General features: G+C 34.5%; 1 non-coding gene across 1 annotated transcript; it reads right to left on the bottom strand.

The window, feature by feature from the left end:
* Positions 1-3,074: 3,074 nt before the first annotated feature.
* Positions 3,075-3,181, bottom strand: LOC138822798 (U6 spliceosomal RNA). Its single transcript, XR_011370631.1, has one exon. It is a non-coding gene; the product is annotated as a U6 spliceosomal RNA (small nuclear RNA).
* Positions 3,182-3,876: the final 695 nt, after the last annotated feature.

Raw genomic sequence — 3,876 nt, 5'->3', positions numbered from 1 at the left:
TGACCAAGAGAGTACAAAATTTCCTTTCCTCCACACTCTCACAACATTATTACCTTCTGAGTATTTCCAAGGGCAGGTTTTTCCTATGTGCAGTACCCCAGACTGGCCTTAGAATCAAATCCTCTTACTCCAACCCCCTAAATGCTTGGAATTACAAGCCTTTACCACCACACCTGACTCCTTTGATTTCGTTGATAAGAGTTATAATAGTTATGAAGTAGTATCATAGTAATTTTGAGTTGCATTTCTCTAATGACTTCTGTTCAGAAAGCATTAAGCCAGCATAGAAGTGGTATTAAACACAAATTTGTAAACCCACTGGTGATTTTCAGGGCTTTTTGGAAAGCAGGTCTATTCAGAACTTTCATCCATATTAAATCAAGTTTCTTGTTAATCTCATCTTTAATATCTCTATACAAAATGAATACTTAATTCAATATAGTAGAAAGGAAAAATTAAGCAACTCCTAACATTTTTCACTTTTCAATAAAATGATATTGCTTAAATCAATTTCTGTTTATGCTTGAGACTATACTACTTAATTTGGTTAGACCTTTTACAAAGCTTTATATACTTTATTTATTTTATGTTGATTGCTCTTTCCAAATCCTGCATGTCTAATTTTGGTTTCTTTCAGTCTCATGTAGTTCAGATTTCAAACCGAAGAATAAATGGAAGGAAACAAACAAACAAAAAAAAAGAGTTCCTCTCATCTGATGATGCCTCTACAAGAATGAGGAAAGAGTTCATCCTGCTAAGGATCTATGATAGAATTTCAAAAAGAGAATTCATTCTTCTAGGTTTTCCCTATCTTTGTGATGTACCTTAAATTATATAAAACAAAATACACTGCTCAGATACTCTTACGTTTTATCAGTTTTGTACATTTTCATATGGACTTCACATCTGTCTACAACATTCCTTCTTTATAAATGTCCCTGATATTTTTACACTATCAAGACATAAGATAACCAGTTTGATTTACAGCATGAGAGTTATCCTCCTGGCTTCCTTGGAAGCAGAGCATGGTCAATAGATAACATTACTTCTGGTTGCTCACTTCATGTAATGGTTTCTGTAATACATTTTATTTAGTATTTAAAAAACTGTTGGCTAAACTCAAAAGCTCATTCATAGAAGTTTATGTTAAGTTTTTCACAAGTTTTAATTCTCTTAATTCTTAAGATAACATTTGCTATAATACTAATATTATTACCATTTAAGTGTTGGGAAAAATTGTAATTAAAGGCACTAAATGCATGGCCCAAATACACACAGTGAGGAAAAAAATGAGTCAAAGTTTCCAAAAGTCTTTCAGCAATTCAGAAAAGGTAGGTAAAATCTCACCATTCTCTTACACTCTAAATTCAATATTAATATTGCTCAAGAAGTAATAGCATAGCAATTATTGCCGATGATGATTGTTTTCTGTCACAATTTGTCTTCAACACAGACTGTGTTGGTAACATTGCGTTATCATGCACAGAATTGAGCTTATACATTGAGTTTCAAAGACAGCCAAATTTCTTCTGTACTACAGTTCCATTTTTCTTTTTAAAAAGTACCAAAACTTTTAAATATCATCACTTTCTGTCTTTTAAGAATCCAAAAGAGAAATAAATTCACATTTAATTTAATAAATTCACCTTTACTTTTAAAGCAAAGTGCTTTAAAAGTAGGAGATGATAAAAACAGGCCCCCATGAAGTAAATTTTCTTCTACTTTTAAAATTATTCTGAAAACCTTGTGCTGCTTGGTCACACCCGTAATCTTGTTTACTTGAGATATCTACTCAGGAGGCTGAGATCTGTGGATAACAGTTGGAAGCCAATCAGGGCAAAATTATTTTTGAGATTATTTTTCAAAAAAATTTAATGAACTAGCAAAGAGCCAGGAGTGCAGATGTCGCTCACCAATCTAGAGAGGAAAGGCCTAGCAAGACCTTAAAGCCCTGAGTTCAAATTCTGAGCACTCCAACACACTTGTGTACCCGTGTGCACACACACACACACATTTATTCAAAATACCCTCGTGTCAGTGTTTTGCATTAATTTATTTGTTAACAAGATTATATGGATAAAATAAGGGAAATAAACTCTTCAATCTCAGAACATTTTTATACATTTTTTATTTTAAAAATACTGCACATGAGCAAGGTAATGAGTACATTTCCTAACAAGCATTGTTACCTCCTCCTTTATTTTTCCCCACCATCCCTTCTCTCCCACCTCCACAAGTACACTCCACTCCTCCTCTCTCCTTCCCCTACCTAAATTGTAAAATTCATTTTTCATCATACGTCTTGTGCATCTCATTGTTACAATGGGTCAAGTCATATCCCTATTTAAGCATTTTGTTGTTTTCTTCTTCTCCCCAAATTAGAGAAACGTATATACAAGATGTAGGCGCACCAACTTCAAATCCAGTGAAAAAAGGGGTTATAGCGTGGTTGAGGAACATATAAAGGAACAAAAAAAATCACATCGTACAGTATAAGTATGTTAGAAATAATAGCAAGATAGAATCACTTGTGTACCTATCTTGGTGTTCGTTTAGCTTAACATCATCTTATCTGGTCAAATGCACATAGCTTAAGACATTTTCTGATAATCCCGGACATATATTAGCTATTGAAAATAAGAGAAACCATGGGACCTATATTTCTTTGGAGTTGGCTTACTTCACTTAAAAATTTTTTTCCAAATCTTTCCATTTCCTAACAAATTGGGCAATGTCATTCTTTCTGATGGAGGCAGAGCATGCAATTGTATATATTTACCAGGTTTTCTTGATCCATTCATCTACTGAGGGGCATCTGGGTTGGTTCCATATCTTAGCTATGGTAAATAATGCTGCAATAAACATAGTTGTGCTGGTAGTTTTAGTATGGACTTGTTTGTGATCCTTTGGGTAAATGAACAAAAGTGGGATTGCTGGGTCATAGGGGAGCTTTATGTGGAGTCGTTTGAGGAAACTCCATACTGCTTTCCAAAGTGGTTGAAGACTTTTACACTCCCACCAAGAATGCAGTAGGGTTCCCTGGTGGCCCCATCCCCTCCAGCATTTGTTGTTGTAAAAACATGGATTGCTTCACTAATTTTCAAGTCATCCTTGAGCAGGGGCCATGCTAATCTTCTCTGTATCATTCTGATGTTAGTGTATAGGCTGCCGGATTAAGCACAGAACATTTTTTATATAGAAGGTGTAATTTATTTTCTTAGTCAATTCCACAAAAAAGTAAGTTCAAAAGAATTGTCATGAAATTTTAGAATCATGCATTTCTTACATAAGCACACATTTTTGATGTTGGCATAATTTGTGGAGGGGAAGGGGAAAATGTTTAAATAGGGATACAAGTAGACCCATTGCAACAATGAAAGGAACTTTACAACTTTGGTATCTCTACTACTGCCATACCTGCAGATTGTAACTTCATTGCTTCTTTTGAGGTAAGTATCACTATGCCTGGGTCTGCTTGGACTGTGGTCCTCCTAACACAAGCAAAACATATAGCACCCATCAAATGGTTAGAGTTTCTGAAACTTCCTTTTTTTTTTGGTCTGGGCTTGCCTGGAACTGCAATTCTCTAATCTCTGTTTTCTAAGTAGATAATATTACAGGTTTGAGCCACTTTATCCAGTAAAAGTATACAATTTCAAGATATCTTGATATTGCCTATATTTGTGCTTAACATATATAGCTAACCTTAATTTTCTCCCTCTTTTGTTTAGTACTCTGAGTTGAAAACATTGACTTTCTTGATATACATGGCTTTGTTTTGGGTGGAATCCCATCACAATCCAAAAAATCTTCCAAAAAGTTTATGTCAAGAATCTGGAAAAGAAGGCTTCAGGTTGGAAAGAAAACACTGATCCT

This window comes from Dipodomys merriami, unplaced genomic scaffold, assembly GCF_024711535.1.
Source record: "Dipodomys merriami isolate MVZ:Mamm:240054 unplaced genomic scaffold, mDipMer1.0.p SCAF_1159, whole genome shotgun sequence".
Taxonomy (NCBI): Eukaryota; Metazoa; Chordata; class Mammalia; order Rodentia; family Heteromyidae; genus Dipodomys; species Dipodomys merriami.
This window is presented reverse-complemented; position numbering and strand designations above follow the sequence as displayed.